Genomic DNA, 21783 nt, shown 5'->3' with positions numbered 1-21783 from the left:
GCTAGGAGATAGGGAACAGTCGGAGGCGCACTCACACTATCAACAAACTATTTCGGTATAATGACTTGTATATTTTGGGAATATGACATGTATATCATTATAATCATTTTGTGTATATAATCTTATGATATGGCTCATGGATGGCATGGAAATGTGAGAATGATTAGCTATTGGAGTGGCTAATCAAGATTATATTTGATAACATGTATGCTGTATATGCTAACTAATCTATGGAAATCCATAAAATGGTGAAATTGGCTATAAAACAGAATCACATAGCAACAGTGACGTGAGTTTGAAAAATCACTAAAAATAGTAAAGATAGAATTAGATGATGAATAAAATATTTAATTTAATCTTAATGAATCTATTTTCATGTGGAAGAAACAAAATAGGTAAAAGAGTTTTATTTTATGAGATATTTATGTTTTGGTGAAACACAGTCAGAGTGATTTCTGGATTCCCTGTTCTGACTTTAGAAATTCATCATAAATTGTGTAAAAATAATTAGGACTCATACTTTATATTTATGGATTCCTTATTGAGTCTATTTTTAATATAAACAAACTACATGGTCATTGGATCTCTGTACAGGAAGAAATTTGATTCGTAGTGCACAGCGGTCAGAGTAGCCGAACCCTGAAATAGGAGAGACTTTAACTAATAAACTGTACTAATTGGCCCTACAAAAATTCTAGAAAAAAATTAGTAAGTAGATATATGAGTCTAGTTTCAGAGAAAATTTATAAAATTTGATTTCAAGTTTCATAACTTGAGATATGATTTTTTTAGCGATTGTGATGCAGATGGACAGTTTACTACGAGAATTGTTTGAACTTGTTTAAATGCTAAAATGAGTTTAGTAATGTCTCATGCTCGACTCCGGTGATGGTCTCGGGTAAGGGGGCATTACAGTGGGCTTGCTTCGAATAAGAAAATTTTTCACAAAAATTACTAGTGGAGTAATTTTGCAATTTCTCTAAACTTTTGGGTCAAATTGTAAATCAAAAAAATATCTCTAGAAATTTTCTAGAATAATCTCCTCAGAGAATTTCTCTTTATAACTTTCTCTTAAATTCAAGTGTTTGTTAATAATAACACAAGGTTCTATTTATATAGGGAGATTTTAGAGAATTCAACTATGATTAAACTTAATCACTTTAATATTAAATTAATATAATATTTATCTTGATAAATATTATATTAATTTAATTTTAAATCTTATTAAAATAATAAAATGTTTATCTACAAGATAAACATTAAATTAAATTTAATATTAAGATAATAACTTTAATATTAAATTAATAAAATACTATTAAGATAAGTATTAAATTAAATTTAATATTAAACTATTAAAATAATATTATTTTGGAATAATTAATATCAAATCAAATTCTCTGGTAAAATCTCAGTAGGAGTGTAACTATTTTCTCACAATGTAAACGTTCTTTACAATGCCACTTATCTTCAGTTTGAATTTTAGACAATCAATGGGCTAATATTTTCTTGTCACAATTTTGTTATGCATGCAAAATATAAAAGGCATAAATACAAAAGATATAAGAGTGAAATGTGAAATTAACTTTATTTATTTATTCATCATTCAAATAAATAGAAAACATTTACATATTTACTACAATATGGGCACATTTCCCAATCTGAACTTCATGGATCGGCCCATCTCCATGGCTGCTAGTGGCCTAGACAATTTCAACCGAATTAATTGACTGCTGCAGTCAATTTGTAAGCTCGACAGTGGTCTGGCCCTTAATACATTTTTGTGCTTAGTCTTGGGAGCTTGACCCTTAGAGTGGTTACCTACTGACTGGCCCAAGAGGTCCTTGCTAATCATATCTTTTGAAGAGCTTTTTCCCGTTGAAAACTTTCCTTGCAGACAATTTTCCTTGCTATCCCCCTAACACCTACACGAGAAACACACCACAAGTAAGTTTCATATTTGATTCTTTGAAGGATACCATTAATGAGGAGCTTTGAACAATAGTTTCTCCAAGGTAACATATACTGCCATACGTGCATATTGACCTCTCGCCCGACTAAAGGCATTAAAGTCCAACTTGGTTACTTTACCGACAATTCCCCCAATCTCCCATAGGATCTGCTTTCTGTAAAGATGACTGGGAAGACCTAGAAATCTAATTCAATTGATAACCATATTGGATAGGGTAACCCAAGATTAAAATCAATTGTCCAAGGTTGGACGATTAAATATTGGCTGAAAATTAGCCATGGACCTTGAGAGAGAATTTTTTCATAATCTTTCAAACTTTGAAATTTAGCTAAAAAAATAACCATTTTCAATATCCATTAATTGAAAAGGTTTAGATGGTCTCCAAATTCCATATAATATATTTTGCAGGGTCGTAAAATTGGTGTTCTGTCCCAGCATATTCAAAACCACAAAGGTAGACATCTCCTTTTCTAGAAGCTAGTATATTCTTTCCGAGAAATCTATGGAGGGAATGCCATTGACAACTGATTTTTTAACATCTTATTCCAAGAGGGAAAAGCTATTATCAATTTGTTGAGTACCACTAGTTCCTTTTTGTTCAATACTTTCTTTCCCCACTAACATATCTTTCCTAGACAAAGATGGCATTGGTGAGGACTCTACAACCATCACGTCTTTTGGATTCACCTTCGATTCCTTGAATCAGACTCTCTTTGTGCTTGGATCTTCAGAAGGATTATCTCCTTCTCCATTCCTGTTACAGAAAGAAATCAAAAAAGGCAAGAGCATATTTTGTACGTAGTTCTAATTATTTTAATTCCATTCTATCATTTTTAAGGTTAAATTATGACACTTAATAGCAATATTTTTATCCATAGAATTTTTTAGTGTCCTTAAACCTTCTTTCTATATATTTTTTATTCTTTCCAGTAAAGCCAACTGCACTATCTCATTTCATCTCTTAACGACGCCTCTCATAACACAATCCCAAATTTTAAAATGCTTACTCTAGGAAGCCATCATCCATCAGAAATACCCATTTGATTTCCCGAAATCTAATTTCTTCACCTCTAATCCCGTAGTTCATCAATACTATCTTAGCATTCACATATTTCATTTTCTGGGTGCCACTAAAAACCCTATTTTTCTTCATTCACTTGCTAATTCTGATGAAAGCATTGGCTTTCACCAAAAACCATACGAGACATATTCGTTGAAACTCCAGAATGTTTTAAAAAACCATAGAAATAGCAAAACATAAGATATTGAGCTAGCTCTTGATCAATGCAAGGTTACAATAACTGATGGTTTGGTCTTGGAGTTGGTTAGGCGAAATCATTCTGATTGGAAACTAGCTTATGTTTTCTTCCAATAGGTGTCTAAAAAAGGTGGAAATTCACTTGGTTTTGATGTTTGTAATGAAATTCTTGACATTCTTGGAAGAATGCATTGGTTTGAAGAGTTAACTAAGGTGTTTGATAAAATGTCTGAAAGATGACTTATTGATGAAAGGACTTTTAAGATTTTGGTTAATAGGTATGTTGCTGCACATATGGTAGAGGATGGAATTGGGTTTTAATAGGAGGAAAGAATTCAAATTCAAGGATGATTTGGTTGCATTTCATGTTAGACTTGTAAAATAAATCTAAAATAAAGCTTAATAAACGGATCTATCATGTCAAATCATCAAGAATAAATCAAGAATAAAACTAGATGCAGAAGCGTACCTGAATCCATGAATTCCTTGAAGTTTTTTCGGATCTTGGGGATTTGATCATCCAAATTAGCACACAAGAAATTCAGAGAATATTTGTCCTTTCCTAAGGATGGAATATTAGAAAAGATATCTTGTGTGTAATTTGGGGACCATAACCCTAATATATATAACTTTGACACATTGGCCCTAATTTCTAATTAGCCCATCATTAAGTAGAAATTGATTAGAACTTAATTACTAAAGTATCTACACATATTTGACCTATACTTTATCTAATGATTAAAGCCCAATGAAATTTTAACCAAACTAGATCACTTTTAATTTGGGCTAACCTATCATGATAGTCAATAATAACATGTAATTACCCTTATTATATATGTGATGTCCATATTTTCCAACAATCTCCCACATAAACCACATATATATACTAATTACTTTATAATTACATGTCATTATATAACCTTATGAGCTCAAAATTGCACTATCATATCCGAAAGATATTTCGAACAATCTTGTCCATTAATTATGTTAGTATAGAACCAATGTGACTTTCATTACATATATCGTAACTAAACCCATCCCTGATCACGTATATTAACATAACCAAATGACATAGATCAAGTATGGATACGTAGCATGGAAATTACATGCAATATGATCTAAACTTGTCTATTTCCAACTGGCCCTCCTTAGTGAGATCAAACCTTACCAAAATCAGAGTGTGGATAAACCAAATAAGGGTTTATTTGTTTGCAGGAAAACATTTTTCGGAAAATGTTTTCCTGGTTTTCCGGTGTTTGTTTGACTGAAAACATTTTACATTTGGAAAATATTTTCCAAGACACGGGTAAAATGAATTGGTTTTAGTGGAAAATGTCTTACAGATTTCATTTCTGTAAGACATTTTTCGATTCCTCTTTCATCCAGGTAAGGCTCCTTCTCCTTCTTTCATTTTTCATTCCTTTTCCTTCTTCCGTTCTTTATCTTCTCTTCCAGGTAAAAGTCTGTCGCATATATTCTCTTCTCAGCATATTCTATTTCGTTTCCTCTCTTTCTCAGGCAAATCTACCATGAATTTTTCGCTGGGTCTTGGCTTAAGGTATGGCATAAAGCTCTTTTTTTTTCTTCTTGTTCTTTACTTGTCCACATTTTAAACTGATTTTATGCTTGAAATTTGTTTCCTTTCTTTGTTTCTTTAGCTAGGCAAGAAACTTGAATGATTTTGGGATTCCTGCACTCAAATTTTTAGAAAAGAGAAATACCGGAAACAAGATTGAAATTGAAACCGATCGGTTTCAAAAATCTCCGATTTTTGTTCTTTTTGTTGTTGATCTCTTTTCAGATTCATCTTCTTGTTGCGGTTCCTCAAGATTCCGTTGTTGTTTTCTGTTTTCGAATCGAATTTTTGTTAGATTTTTCTGGTGCTGATTTGATGAATTTTAGTCAAAATGAGTTGAAATTGATTGAAACTATTTCTAATAGATGATAACCAAAAAAAAAAAGAGTTCTTTTTTTGGCTGATTGAACCGGTTACTCTCAGTTCATTGAATGGATGATGGATGTATGTCTTCTTGTATGTATATAAACCAAAGCTCTAGTTTGATCGAGGGATAAAAGCAAGATTAATTTTTTTTTATTTGGTTGCTTAGAAAAGAAAAACAGAAAAAGGAAAAAATAAGTATACAAATTAATAGATGTTCTTGGAAGTGAAAATAGATTGAATTTTCATTTTTCCAAAATAAAATTTTGATTAATTAATTTATTTTTCTTTGAAAATCAGTACCTTAAAGCTAAATCTATTAGTTGAATTACTAAAAAGTAGTTATGTAATGTAAAATTTTCTTGATAATTTATTTGAGTTTTGAGCCCTAAGCTAAATTGCTGTAAATTTCATCCAATAGCATATAATATGTATACAGTTAGATAAGATTGCTTGATGTTGCATTACTTTGTGATTTGCTTTTGCTTTGGGGAAATTACTTAATAGTTAAGTGCATTGAGCTAGTGTTAGTAGTACCTCTTCTTTAGTAATGAATATTTTGAGTGTCTTTCAAAGAAATGCTATAATGAATTTGGCTTTGTCATGCTGCAACTAGTTTGTGTAAGTAGTTCAAGGAGGCCACGTTTAAGTTCGAACCAGCGACTTCCCGGAGTTTTGCTGCGAGTAAGAGGCACGTCCATTTCTTCAAATAGGTTGGTGCTAAGAGCTCTCTGCAAGTTTCAAATTCATAGCACTTGCATTGGTTGTATTTATTGTGATTATTTTCTTTGGGATAATTGAGGTTATGGTTGCAGCCTTCTATACACATGTATAAGGGCACTGGACACAGTTTCTATTTCAGTATATACAATAAGTGCATGTGTAAATGTGGGGCATCTATGTTCTTTGTACATATATAGCAAATTGGTAGTTGTGGTGGCTGTTTTAGAGTGAAACTGTAGCCAAATTTCTAGCCTGTGCATGTTAGGACAAGAACCACCGCATCTACCATTCCATCGAATGATTCTGACTGCTCGATTTTAACATTCAATAGTAATGGTAATAGTAATAATAGAAGCTTTGATCTTATAGGAAGAGCTTGAATTTCTTCGATATCTTTTTTTCTCCTAGTCTTTCATCATTCGGGAGACTGTTAATTTGGAACTGTATGTTAATTTAATTGCAGGAAAAGAGACGGTTCACCAATTGTACGATACGAGAGTAGCCATACTGGCTGGGGACTTCATGTTTGCTCAGTCGTCATGGTACCTTAGAAATCTTGAAAACCTTAAAGTTATTAAGCTTATTAGCCAGGTATGTAGGACCTAGGCCTAACATTTACCATCTCGTTTGGATGTAATCCCAAGTATTGACTAAAAAGTACCACCTGTGGAGATTCGAAACGTGCTTTAGCTATGGAGATAGTTCTCAAACTATTGATATTTCACTTTAACTAGTCTTAAGTGTATCCTCATTAATGATATTACAGGTTATTAAGGATTTTGCAAGTGGTGAGTTTAAGCAGGCATCGAGTTTGTTTGACTGTGATGTCAAAACAGTCAAACTTGAGGACTATTTGCTAAAGAGTTATTACAAAACAACTTCATTGATTGCAGCTAGTACCAAGGGAGCCGCCATTTTCAGTGGAGCTGATTGTAGTGTAACAGAGCAAATGTATGAATATAGGAAAGAATCTTGGCCTATCATTCCAAGTTGTTGATGACATATTGGATTTTACACAATCAGCAGAGCAGCTGGGGAAACCAGCTGGTAATGATCTAGCAAAAGGCAACCTCATAGCACTTGCAATTTTTGCACTCGAAAAGGGGCCAAAACTTAGAGATATCATTGAATCTGAGTTTTGCGAGACTGGTTCCCTTGACGAAGCAATTGAACTAGTAAAGCAATGTCGGGGAATCGAAAGGGCACAAGAGTTGGCAAATGAGAAAGCTAATATTGCAATCAAGAGTCTCCAATGTCTTCCTCAAAGCGATTTCCGGTTAGGGCTTGAAGATATGGTGATGTTTAATCTAGAAAGGATTGATTAGTTTAACTAATCCAAAACAAGCAGCATGATACATGACAGATAAAAATGGCATAAAGTTGAAGCCTGTACCAATATAGAACAACTTTCTTAGGATATTATTTGGTTCCTTGTCACTGGTTTTTGATTCATACAAGGCTTTGAGCTTTGACTTGAGCTCCTAGTTTCAATGTCTTCAAATTATACATTTGTCTGAGAAAAATAATTCCTCTGTTAAATTAAATTGATTAACAATAAAGGTTTTGTGGTCATCAATATTAAGCTAATAAACTTCCATTATGTATACAAGGAAAACCTATGCTATAGGGGTTTCTCTTTTTCTTCTTAAAGTATTTGTGTTTGACGTTTATCTGAAAAAGTGTGAATAGACTTTGGTTGTTTTCAATTTATGAAGGTTAATATTCTAGCTTAATAATTAACTATTATTATATATTTAATTTGATTTATTTATTTATAAATAAGTCATTGTAATATATGTAAAAAAAATTAAAAATAAATTTATTGATATATGTGAAAACAGTTTTTCCGAAAAATATTTTCAGGAAATCTTCCAAACAACATAAAATATTTTACACAGATTCATCCAAACACCAGAAAAGTAAATCATTTCCAGAAAAGTAAATCATTTTCTGGAAAACATTTTATTGGCAAACAAACGGAGCCTAAACTTTATTTTTGCAAAAAATAAACATAATATCTTTAAACTGAAATAACTGAAAATGTGTCTATAACATAAAAGCATTTAAAAATACAAACTCCCACTAAAACCAAATATCCTTTAAATGTCATTACACCCAAATGTGCAGTGTGCTCTTATAAAACCTTAGGTGTAGTTCCTTAGTAAGCAGATCCGCAATCATGGAGTTTGTCCTAATATGTTTTATAGGCACCTAGCCATTCTGAAATTTTACTTTAACAACTAGGAACTTAAAGTCTATGTGCTTTGACTTTGATGTGCTCCTGTTGCTATTGGAATAAAAGACTGCAATTTGTTTTCACAATTTGCACCTTAGTGACAAAATCTTGTATCTATATTCCATCAAAATTGGAGTCTATATACCTGATGATCTCTAACTGATTAGACATTCGATATGTGAGCATGTAATCTTTTGTTCTCTGATAATACCTTATAACCCTCTTAAATGCTATCCAATGGTCCAAACCATGGTTTCTTAAAATATCTGCCTAACATTCGAACAGTGTATAGAATATTCCAATGTATACAAACCAGAACGTACATGTAATACCCCCTACTCTTATTCATTGCCGGAATAGGGTACGAGGTATTACCGGAGTTTACGATTTTTTTTATATTCAATATAACCCCTTTATAAATATCTAACCTTCCCTGCAATATTAAATCGAGACTAATCCACTTCAACCAAACCAATTCAACATATTTTCAAGATAAATTCATGCATATTTATAAGATAACATCATCACATACCCAAAACCAAGTTTGTTAACCATGCTAATGGCTAACTTTATATTCATTTCACGTTATCATTTACTTTATTAGCTTATACATGCCATTGATTTCCAAAATAAAGTTTCCTTATATACCGAAATCTTGAGGTTGATAGTGTGATGTGTCTCCGACCAAATCCGACCTCCGAGCTCTTAACACTACAAAACAGGGAAAAAGGAAACAGGGTAAGCACTTCGTGCTTAGTAAGCTCATGTAACAAGAATTATACTTACCTAATATTTTCAATACAATACGATAAACATTCATATATCCATTCAATGCATTATTACCCTAATATGCACAAACTCAACATTCAAGTTAGTACAATAATTTCCATGTACCAATAATATATACTATGATTGATGAGCTCATCAATATCATAATTTCTATTTCCTTGTTATCTTTCCATATTTATCCCTTTGAATTTATCGGAATTTCGATGGATTTTCAGAGGTACACTTTTAATGTACATTCTCGGGTCCGTCAATTCTTATTCATGTGCGCACATTTCCATTTCAGAGAGCACACTCCCGCGAACCTCAACCTTGCAGCGGGATTACTAGTCCAGGCTAAATCCCCTGCAATATAAACTCATAGAGTATTGTCGGGATTACCAGTCCAGGCTAATTCCCCTGCAACGACAATTACTCTAATGAGCTGGGATCTGAATTACCAGTCCAAGCTAAATTCAGACCCTAAATCGGATTACCCGTCCGGGCTAAATCCATTTTACACATATTATTCGGGACGGCTATATCAGGATAGGATCACCCGTCTGGGCTAGATCCTTTTTACCGTCAATTCCTTTTCAGAGATCCATCGAATTTTCCTTTCATTCAAACGGGATTTCTTCCCATTTTATCAAATATATCAATGTTTCATTAATTTTCATACAATGAACATTCAAATCATATTCACATCAATAACATACAATCTCAAGCAATTTAAGAATATAATTCAAGTTACACGAACTTACCTTGTTACTTGTTTGTAAACAAAAAAAATCTACTAATCCCGAAATTTTTCCTTTTCTCGATCTAACTTCATATTTGAATCTTCTGGATCTAAATAAATAAATTTAATTATCAATTTAATACATTTCATGTTCATATGCAACATTCTCTATAATTCAACTATTATTATTTATAGTTTATTCAAAGCTATCTATTTGAGTCATATTCACTAAATTATTTATAACTCAAGCTATAGAAATCCAAATTAAGATCCGTTAATTTTCCCTGAAAGTAGACTCATATATCTTCTTACCATAAAATTTTCAGAATTTTTGGTTTAGCCAATAAGTACAGTTTTTTCTTTAAAGTTACCCCTGTTCTGCTGTCTGACAGTTCTGACCCTTCTTCACTAAAAATTAATTATATCTTCATACAGGATTCAAATGATGTTCTTGTTTGTTTCTCTTATAGATCATTCAGGATTTTAGAAATATAAATTTAAGCCCCTAATTATTTTTATTCAAGTTTTTATGATTTTTTAAAGTCAGAACAGGGGAACCCGAATTCATTCTGACCTTGTCTCACAAAATTCATTATATCTCAAAATTTACAAATCCATTGCTTACACTATTTCTATGAGAAACAAGACTCGATAAGCTTTAATTCCATATTTTTTTCATCTTCTAATTCGATTTCTAAAATTTATGGTGATTTTTCAAAGTTAGTATGCTGCTGTCCAAACTGTTTTTGTGCAAGCTGTTTATTACCATTTTCCCCCTAAGCTTTTAATAAATGATAATTTCGTCCCTACTCAATTAGCCTCTCAATTGAGCTGATTTTTCTCAATTAACATTTTATTCTATCACCTTAAACTAGTTTAAAACCTTTAGGAATCAGAATTTCAGCAATAGACTTTAATTCCAAGCATTTTCACAATTAGGTCCTAAAAATCAATTTCTATTGAAATTACCTAATAAAATCATCTCATAAACAAATTAAAGCTTTAATTTCATTCTATTTCATCATAAAATTACAGCACTCAACCATGGTGACTTTCAATTTCATCCACGAAATAAAAAACTAATGAATTTAATAGTAGGACCTAGTTGTAAAAGTCTTAGAAACACAAAAATTACAAGAAAAAGGCAAGGATTAACTCACTTGGTGCAAAAATTATGAAATACCAGCTTAGAGAACCCTCCTATGGCATTTTTAGCTGCTGTAATTGAAGAGAAATGAAGAGAAATCTAGATATTTCCTATTTAGTCCTAGCTTTATTTAGTTAATTTTGCAATATTCCAATTTTACCCTTAATTTATCAATTTTTCTACTGATTTCATACCCTTGCCGTCCAGCCCAAATAACTTTTGGGTCTAATTGCCTTTTAAATCCTTTCTCATTAGACTTTTAAGCTATTTAATCATTCTAGCAACTTTTACACCTATTACAATTTAGTCCTTTTCATTTAATTGACTACCCAAACATTAAAATTTCCTAACGAAATTTTAATACCACATTAATAACATTTCATAAATATTTATAAAATTATTTTTGACTCGGTTTTACGAGATAGAGGTCTCGATACCTTGTTTTTACCCAATTTCTTCAATAATTTCTTTTTCTATCTAATCACTAAATCGGTAAAATTTTTCTATCAATATTTTCATACGATTTTCCTATCATATCAATTTTCATGAAAAAATATTGAAATAAATTTTTATTTAAATCAGATTTGTGGTTACGAAACCATTGTTCCGATAACCTTGAATTTAGGCCATTACAACTCTCCCCCCCTTTTAGGATTTTTGTCCTCGAAAATCTTACCAGTAAAGAGATTTGGGTATTGTTTCCTCATTGCCTCCTCCGGTTCCCATGTCGCTTCCTCAATCCCGTGCTTTTGCCATAATACTTTCACCAATATCTTTTTATTTCTAAGCTCTTTTGTCTCCCGTGCCAATATCTTGACCGGTTCTTCACTGTAAGTCATATCCGGTTGAATCTCCACTTCTGTCGGAGAAATAACATTTGAAGGATCTAATCGATATCGTCGTAACATAGATACATGAAAAACATTATGGATTCTATCAAGTTTCGGTGGTAATGCCAATCGATAAGCGATCGGTCCAATTCTTTCTATGATTTCATATGGCCCGATAAATCTTGGACTCAGTTTACCCTTTCGACCGAATCGGAGGACTTTCTTCCAATGAGACACTTTCAGGAATACCTTGTCACCGACTTGAAATTCAATCTCTTTTCGTTTAAGGTCGGCATATGATTTTTGACGATCGGAAGCTGCTTTTAGACTATCTCGAATAACTTTTACTTTTTCTTCTGTTTCCCGGATCAAATCAACCCCATGTATCTTCCTTTCACTGAGCTCTGTCCAATATAACGGTGTTCTACATTTTCCACCATACAAAGCTTCATACGGATCCATTTTAATACTCGACTGATAACTATTATTGTAAGCAAATTCAATCAAAGGTAGATACCTATCCCAATTACCTTCAAACTCTAGTATACAACATCGGAGCATATCTTTCAATACTTGAATTACACGCTCAGATTGTCCATCTGTCTGAGGATGAAATGCAGTACTGAAATACAACTGAGTACCCAAGGCTTCTTGCAATTTGTCCCAGAAACGAGACGTAAATTGGGGATCTCTATCTGATATAATAGAGACAGGCACTCCATGTAGCCTGACAATCTCAGATATGTATAGTTCAGCAAATTTATCTAAATAATAATCCATACTTATCGGAATAAAGTGAGCTGACTTTGTTAATCGGTCAACAATCATCCAAATAGCATCTTTTTTTCCTCGGAGACAAAGGTAGCCCCGATACAAAATCCATAATGATTCTTTCCCATTTCCATTCTGGTATAGTAATTGGCTGAAGTAACCCCGAAGGTACCTGATGTTCAGCTTTAACTTGTTGACATATTAAACACCTTGATACAAACTCAGAGATATCACGTTTCATTCTCGACCACAAGTACATCTTTTTCAGATCATTATACATTTTATTACTCCCCGGATGTACAGACATAGTACTGCTGTGAGCCTCGCGTAGAATCTTCTGTATGAGCTCTGAATTCTGAGGTACACATACCCTACCTCTGAATAATAAACAATCATCAGAACCAATCTGAAATTCAGAATCATTACCTGACTCACACTGTGCCCGTTTAACTTGTAACTTCTCATCATTCTTCTGAGCTTCACATATTTGCTGTAAAAATGTCGGTTTAGCTCTTAATTCTACTAGGATTGAACCATCATCAGTCAATGATAACTGGGTATTCATAGCTCAAACAGAGATTTCCGGCTCAAAGCATCAGCTACAACATTAGCCTTACCCGGATGGTAATCAATAATCAAATCATAGTCCTTTATCAGTTCAAGCCACCTGCACTGTCTCAAATTCAAATCTTTCTGTGTCATCAAATATTTCAAGCCTTTATGATCAGTATAAATATGACATTTCTCACCGTACAAGTAATGTCGCCATATCTTCAGCGCAAATACAATAGCAGCTAATTCAAGATCATGTACTGGGTAATTTCTTTCATGTGGTTTAAGTTGTCTTGAAGCATAGTCTATTACTTTACCTTCTTGCATTTAGACACAACCTAAACCATTTAATAAGGCATCACTATAAATAACAAATTCCCTACCCGGTTCAGGCTGCACTAATACAGGTGCTTTTGTTAGTAGATCTTTCAATCGGTTGAAACTCTACTGACATTCATCAGTCCACTCGAACTTTACATCTTTCTGCAATAATCGAGTCATCGAAGAAGCTATCATAGAGAATCCCTGTACAAATCTCCGATAATAACCAGCTAAACCCAAGAAACTTCTAACTTCAGATACATTCTTTGGTGGATTCCAATTGGCAATAGCTGAGATTTTACTTGGATCTACCCTGATGCCTTCGACAGATACAATGTGTCCAAGAAAACCCACTTCTCAGAGCTAAAATTCACATTTACTGAATTTAGCATATAACGGCTTCTCTCGCAGAATTTGCAACACAATTCTCAAATGTTCTGCATGTTCTTCTTCATCCCGAGAATAAACCAAAATATCATTAATGAATACTACTACAAATCTATCTAAGTACGGTCTGAATATCCGGTTCATCAAATCCATGAATACTGCAGGTGCATTAGTTAGCCCAAACGGCATAACCAGAAACTCATAATGTCCGTACCTGGTTTTGAAAGCTGTTTTTGGCACATCTGACTCCTTTACCCGTAAATGATAATAACCCGATCGAAGATCAATCTTTAAAAACACAGTAGCACCTTTCAGCTGATCAAATAAATCATCAATCCGGGGTAACGGGTACTTATTCTTTATGGTTACTTTATTAAGCTACCAGTAGTCGATACACAATCTCAAAGACCCGTCTTTCTTTTTCACAAACAAAATCGGAGCACCCCAAGGTGAATGACTCGGTCGAATAAAACCCCTATCAACAAGCTCTTGCAACTGTGTCTTTAACTCTTTTAATTCTGTAGGAGCCATCCAGTACGGAGCTATGAAAATCGGAGTAGTTCTCGGAATCAAATCTATATAAAATTCCACTTCTCTTTCTGGTGGCAATCTTGGTAATTCCTCTGAAAACACATCGGAAAATTCACATACCACTGGAACTGCCTGTATTTTTGACTCAGATACTTTGGTGTCGAGTACATAAGCCAAGTAAGCATCATACCCCTTTTTGACATACCTCTGTACTGCCGTTATTGAAATCACATCAGATAACCCTTCTGTCTGATCAGATTTAACCCGGAGCAACTCACCAATCCATGCCCAATATCACGTCAAATTCATCAAATGATAGTAACATCAAATCAGCCGGGAAACAATAACCTCTTACCATCAGTGGACAATTTTTACAAATTTTATCCACCAACACAGACTGGCCCAGGGGGTTCGAGACTTTAACCACAAATTCAGTAGGTTCAGTAGATAAATTTTTAACAATTGCAAGTTTAACACATATATATGAATGCGTAGAACCAGGATCAATCAATGCAGTAATATCAGTATCAAGTAAAGAAAATGTACCAGTAATAACATCGGGTACTGAGGCATCTTCTTTGGCACGATGGCATATGTCCTAGCAGGTGCTCGTGCCTCAGACCTGCCTGCAATATCTTTTGTAGCTCCTCAGCTACCACTGACATTACTAGATGGTCGGGGTGGTCTACCTCTCGAAACTGGATTACTCGGCTTCGATATCTGTTCAGCTTCTTTTTCACCCCTTTCTGGACAATCTCTGAGGAAATTGTCAAAAGAACCACATCGGTAACAAGCCCCGCTCTTTAATCGACATTCACCAAAATGAGCTTTATTATAGTACTGGCATCTCGGCTTAGGAGTGCCAACACTGCCAACACTGGTCACTGATGAAGTGGAAGGTCTTGGATTAGTGCGTTGAGAACCTCGCTCTCTACCCGAATACCCAGTGGCTGAGGTAGAACGATCCTGGTACTTCTTCAATTTCTTTGAAGCAGAAAACTGGGATTTCCCCATCGATCTTTTACTAAAAATTCGAGCTTCCCTCTCAGCCTGTTTCTTTTCTTTGCTCAATTCTTCTGCTTTATAAGCTCTCTCTGCCAATGTAGTAAACTCTCGAATTTCAAGAATTTCGATCAGTAGCTTAATGTCTTCATTCAACCCTTCTTCGAATCGTTTGCACATTTCAACTTCTGACTGTACCCATTCTCGGGCATATTTACTCAATCGAACAAACTCTCTTTCATACTCAGATACTGATCTGTTACCCTGTTTCAGCTCAAGAAATTCTTTTCTCTTTTGATCGAGAAACCTCTGACTGATATATTTCTTTCTGAAGCTTTAGTATTCCATGAATGGTAAGCTGTGTCTTTTAGCAGTGAGACGGCATATTTCAGACGTTCTTCTGGTGTACAAGATAATTCTTCCAAAACCCGAGTAGTGTTTTCTAACCAGAATTTAGCCCGTTCGGAATCATCATCAACTGCTGTTCGAAATTCTTCGGCCCTATATTTTTAAATTTTATCTACTGGAGCTTTCCCTTTTCTGATAGATTCAGTACCTGTACCCTGTGGGATTTCAGGAACCAGCCGAAATTAGTGGAGGAGCAGGAGGGGGAGCTTGAACTTGCTGCACTACAGGGTTAGTTCTTAAGTATTGACTAAATCATTCATTCATCATTTGAAAGAAGGCTGTTTTTGCCTCCTCCCCTCGACCCTCTGTCTCGGGCCTTCTACTGCTAGTTTCTTCTCTTTGTACTGAAGCCGGAGCATGACTCCCAGCTTCCTCAGATTGAGCTCGGTCGGTAGACATTTACTATAAGAAAAACACATTTTAAATGGTCAGGAGATATCACACTATCAATAATAATTTAAATGGCATGTATAGCTAATCCCGTATTTGCTACATTGGTCCTAGAACCAGCTAAACCGTAGCTCTGATACTAATAAATGTAATACCCCTACCCGTATTCATTGCCGGAATAGGGTACGAGGTATTACCGGAGTTTACGATTTTTTTATATTCAATATAGCCCCTTTATAAATATCTAACCTTCCCTGCAATATTAAATTGAGACCAATCCACTTCAACCAAACCAATTCAACATATTTTCAAGATAAATTCATGCATATTTATAAGATAACATCATCACATACCCAAAACCAGGTTGTTAACCATACTAATGGCTAACTTTATATTCATTTCACGTTAACATTTACTTTATTAGCTTATACATGCCATTGATTTCCAAAATAAAGTTTCCTTATATACTGAAATCTTGAGGTTGATAGTGTGATGTGTCTCCGACCAAATCCGACCTCCGAGCTCTTAACACTACAAAACAGGGAAAAAGGAAACAGGGTAAGCACTTCGTGCTTACTAAGCTCATGTAACAGGAATTATACTTACCTAATATTTTCAATACAATACAATAAACATTCATATATCCATTCAATGCACTATTACCCTAATATGCATAAACTCAACATTCAAGTTAGTACAATAATTTCTATGTACCAATAATATATACTATGATTGATGAGCTCATCAATATCATAATTTCCATTTCCTTGTTATTTTTCCATATTTATCCCTTTGAATTTATCAAAATTTCGATGGATTTTCAGAGGTACACTTTTAGTATACATTCTCGGGTCCATCAATTCTTATTCATGTGCACACATTTCCATTTCAGACAGTACACTTCCGCGAACCTCAACCTTGCAGTGGGATTACCAGTCCAGGCTAAATCCCCTGCAATATAAACTCATAAAGTATTGTCGGGATTACCAGTCCAGGCTAAATCCCCTGCAACGATAATTACTCTAATGAGCTTGGATCTGAATTACCAGTCCAGGCTAAATTCAGACCCTAATTCGGATTACCCATCCGGGCTAAATCCATTTTACACATATTCTTCGGGAGGGCTATACAGGATAGGATCACCCGTCCGGGCTAGATCCTTTTTACCGTCAATTCCTTTTCAGAGATCCATCGAATTTTCCTTTCATTCAAATGAGATTTCTTCCCATTTTATCAAATATATCAATGTTTCATTAATTTTCATACAATGAACATTCAAATCATATTCACATCAATAACATACAATCTCAAGCAATTTAAGAATATAATTCAAGTTAAACGAACTTACCTTGTTACTTGTTTGTAAACAAAAAAAATCTACTAATCCCGAACTTTTTCCTTTCCTCGATCTAGCTTCGTATTTGAATCTTCTGGATCTAAATAAATAAATTTAATTATCAATTTAATACATTTCATGTTCATATGCAACATTCTCTATAATTCAACTATTATTATTTATAGTTTATTCAAAGTTGTCTATTTGAGTCATAGTCACTAAATTATTTATAACTCAAGATACGGAAGCCCAAATTAAGATCCGTTAATTTTCCATGAAACTAGAATCATATATCTTCTTACCATAAAATTTTCATAATTTTTGGTTTAGCCAATAAGTAGAGTTTATTCTTTAAAGTCACCCATGTTCTACTGTCTGACAGTTCTGACCCTTCTTCACTAAAAATTAATTATCTCTTCATACAAGATTCAAATGATGTTCTTGTTTGTTTTTTTTAAAAATAGACTCATTCAGGATTTTATACATATAAATTTAAGCCCCTAATTATTTTTATTAAATTTTTTATGATTTTTCAAAGTCAGAACAGAGGAACCCAAATTCATTCTGACCTTGTCTCACAAAATTCATTATATCTCAAAATTTACAAATCCATTGCTTACACTATTTCTTCTATGAGAAACTAGGCTCAATAAGCTTTAATTCAATATTTTTTTTCATCTTCTAATTCATTCTATTTTTGTGCAAGCTGTTTATTGCCATTTTTCCCTTAAGCTTTTAATAAATGATAATTTCGTCCCTACTCAATTAGCCTCTCAATTGAGCTGGATTTTCTCAATTAATATTTTATTCTATCACCTTAAACTAGTTTACAACCTTTAGAAATCATAATTTCAGCAATAGACTTTAATTCCAAGCATTTTCACAACTAGGTCCTAAAAATCAATTTCTATTGAAATTACCTAATAAAATCATCTCATAAAAAAATTAAAGCTTTAATTTCATTCTATTTCATCATAAACTTACAGCAATAAACCATGGTGACATTCAATTTCATCCATGAAATCAAAAACTAATGAATTTAATAGTAGGACCTAGTTGTTAAAGTCTTAGAAACACAAAAATTACAAGATAAAGGCAAGGATTAACTCACTTGGTGCAAAAATTATGAAATACCAGCTTATAGAACCGTCGTATGGCGTTTTTAGCTGCTTGAATTGAAGAGAAATGAATAGAAATCTAGATATTTCCTATTTAGTCCTAGTTTTATTTAGTTAATTTTGCAATATTCCAATTTTGCCCTTAATTTATCAATTTTCCGTCTGATTTCATGCCCTTATCGTCCAGGAATAATAAATTTTGGGTCTAATTGCCTTTTAAATCCTTTCCATTAGACTCTTAAGCTATTTAATCATTCTAGCAACTTTTACACCTTTTACAATTTAGTCCTTTTCATTTAATTGACTACCCAAACATTAAAATTTCCTAACGAAATTTTAATACCACAATACTAACATTTCATAAATATTTATAAAATTATTTTTGACTCAGTTTTACGAGATAGAGGTCCCGATACCTTGTTTTTACCCAATTTCTTCAATAATTTCTTTTTCTAACTAACCACTAAATCGATAATTTTTTTCTATCAATATTTTCATACGATTTTCCTATCATATCAATTTAAATATTGAAATAAATTTCTCTTTAAATCGAATTTGTGGTTACAAAACCACTATTCCGATAACCTTGAATTTAGGCCATTACAGTACATTAGACTTTCCACTGCTATAATGTAAAAAATCTCATGCATTTTTGTAATCTCAAAATCACTCTTAGGGCATTGATTGAGGCTATACTTATTATTGACAAATAGTATGTCATTAACATATAAGACCACATATAGAACCTTACTCCCATTAAACTTATGGTATATACGATTATAAAAAAAAAATTCATATCTAAATCGAATGAGATAATCATTTGGTAAATTTTGTAATATTATTGACGAGAAGTCTACTTAAGCCCATAGATGAAGTTCTTTAATTTGCAAATCATTACCTTTGCATCATTAGACACAAAGTTTTCTAATTGCACCATATAAATGTATGATCAATGTTACCATTGAGAAACTATTAACTTAATTTTCATCTGATGTAGCTTAAGGTCAAAATATTCTACTAAAGCTATTACAACCCTTTCTCTACTAGACCTTTTCAATGACATTCATTCTTGAGGTTGTTGAGTTTGTTCTTCTGGAACAATTACCTCATCTTAAATAAGGTATTGTTCAACATTGTCTTATTGAGATTCTGGATTCACTTCTTAATCAATGATAGGTATGAGAACCTGAACATCGTCAAAAGTGATAGTAGGAATTGATTTAGAATTCAATTCCTCAAAAGCAATGTCTCTAACCTTATTTCTCCCTCCAAACTCAACATCCTAAAAGAATGTTACAATTCTCATCTCAAAAATATTCCTAATTGTGGGATCATAAAACTCATAGCATTTAGATTGCTTAGAATTTCCTTGACCCTTATACTTTGTAGACATTAAAGAAGTCAAAAGTGATGTCATTTCAACCTTATCATTTTTAGAAAAACATTTCTCTGTTTTGTCAAGGAAACTTTGGCCTGAGTAATCTTTTCAGATTCTGTGCCCTTAAAGGCTTCTGAAATGTTGTGCTTCATGATCATTAGACTCATGCAATTTGAATCATCCCACCTTTCAAAATCTCTTTTAACATAAGGGGTGTTTTCCGTAGTGAGAGGTGCGAGTTGTTCTCCCCTTAGTACAAGGTCTATGTTCATACAGCCAAGCACTATAAGCAAGTGCCTTTTCCATTCATTGAAATTAGTCCCATTAAGCATAGGTATAGATTTTATATTAGCAGATATTGTGGTAGTAGAAGATGAATTAGTTGAATATAGAACAAAAATAAATAAAAATAAGCTCACATCAATATTCATAAGTAAACAATAAATTCAGGACAATGGCTAATCTTATCCCAAGATACCAAACATAACGTTAATATCAAGTCTTTGGGCAATAGTATTAACAGTAAGTGATACTCTTGTTGTAGCAATCAAACATTGTCAATAAATTATGTTAAACAATTAATTAAGCTTTGGACTAACTTATTGCTCACATAAAATACCTTATAATTGTCACACATTTATCACCATAGATGTCGTTGAAATTCTGCCAAATATTAACTTACCTTTGGGTCAATTAATAAATGCATGAATCACAAAAATATATAATCGTCTTGATATTTCAAATAAACTAATCTACACAAAAGAGGTCATTTTGGCGGAATTTTGTTTCAACTAATCTATTTAAAATATTAGACATCCTTAATTAAAATCCAAAGCCAAAATTTGAATTTATTTGTTTCAAAATATTTCTTTTAATTTCATCTTTCAGTCAAATTAAAAAATACTAGTATATATATATGTATATATAGTTATCCCAAAATAACATACAGTGATGTTGGCAAATATAATAATAGTTGAATAAATCATAAACCATAAATAACTTCACATAAGACTTCAAATTTAAACCAAAATAATTTGAATAAAGGTAAACCTCATCTTAAGATATCGGACACTCCATTAATATTTCATATTTGGACAAAATATTAACTTGTAAGTGATATCTTGGTGTAGTAATCAAACATTGACAATAAGAACATGTCGAACAATAAATCTTCCTTTAAGCCGATTTATTACTCACATGTAAAATCAAATAATGGTCACATGTTTATCACCATAGTTGCACATATAATATTATTAACTTTCATTTGGGTCAATCAATATTAACATAACTTAAGTTACATGCACACAACCATTTATATTTTAAAACAAAATAATTTATACAAAAAAAAATCACTTTGGTGATTTTTTGCTTCAATTAAGTTATTGTAAAATATATATAAAGATTCCAATATTCAAATTTAAAATTTCCCTAATAGTCAAATGTCAAAACTATTTTTTTATTGCTTTATAGACTCTGAAATAACCAAAATAAGGTTATCTTAATAATGCAATAAAAAAAACAGAAGATCTTAATTTTTGACTATTTCTTTTTTGTTCCAAAACCATATATATCAAAACCAAATAGAAATAATGTAGTGGTTCAAAACCAAATAATTAACAATCACATGAATCTATAATTTTGGCATTAAAAACACCAAAGTAATTCACTCATATACATGTATTCATAATCAAATAGAAAAACTTACCCTAAATTTACCATGTAAATCTAAAGTTGTATTTATGATTAAACAAATATTTACATGAATACTTGAAAGATATTTTCAAGCGAATAAATCTCAAAAGCAAAATCATAATAGTTGGTATATCTCATAATTCATATAATAAACCATATCATCATAATTTAACCAAATATTTGGAACCATAAAATGCCAAATTCTATATTATAGAACCAAATTTAAAATCAATTATTTAAATATATATTATGATTAACATGAGTTTACTTCAAAACATCTAAAAACTA

The 21783-nt window shown here is 32.6% G+C and overlaps 1 pseudogene; it reads left to right on the top strand.

Annotated features, from left to right (window-relative positions):
- The first annotated feature begins 4559 nt into the window (after positions 1 to 4559).
- LOC107962992 (solanesyl diphosphate synthase 1, chloroplastic-like) lies at positions 4560 to 7346 on the top strand (annotated as a pseudogene).
- The last annotated feature ends 14437 nt before the right edge of the window (positions 7347 to 21783 follow it).

Source organism: Gossypium hirsutum, chromosome A06 (genome assembly GCF_007990345.1).
Source record: "Gossypium hirsutum isolate 1008001.06 chromosome A06, Gossypium_hirsutum_v2.1, whole genome shotgun sequence".
NCBI classification, from domain to species: domain Eukaryota; kingdom Viridiplantae; phylum Streptophyta; class Magnoliopsida; order Malvales; family Malvaceae; genus Gossypium; species Gossypium hirsutum.
Note: the sequence above shows the minus strand (reverse complement) of the source record. Positions and strands in the feature narration are given on the sequence as shown.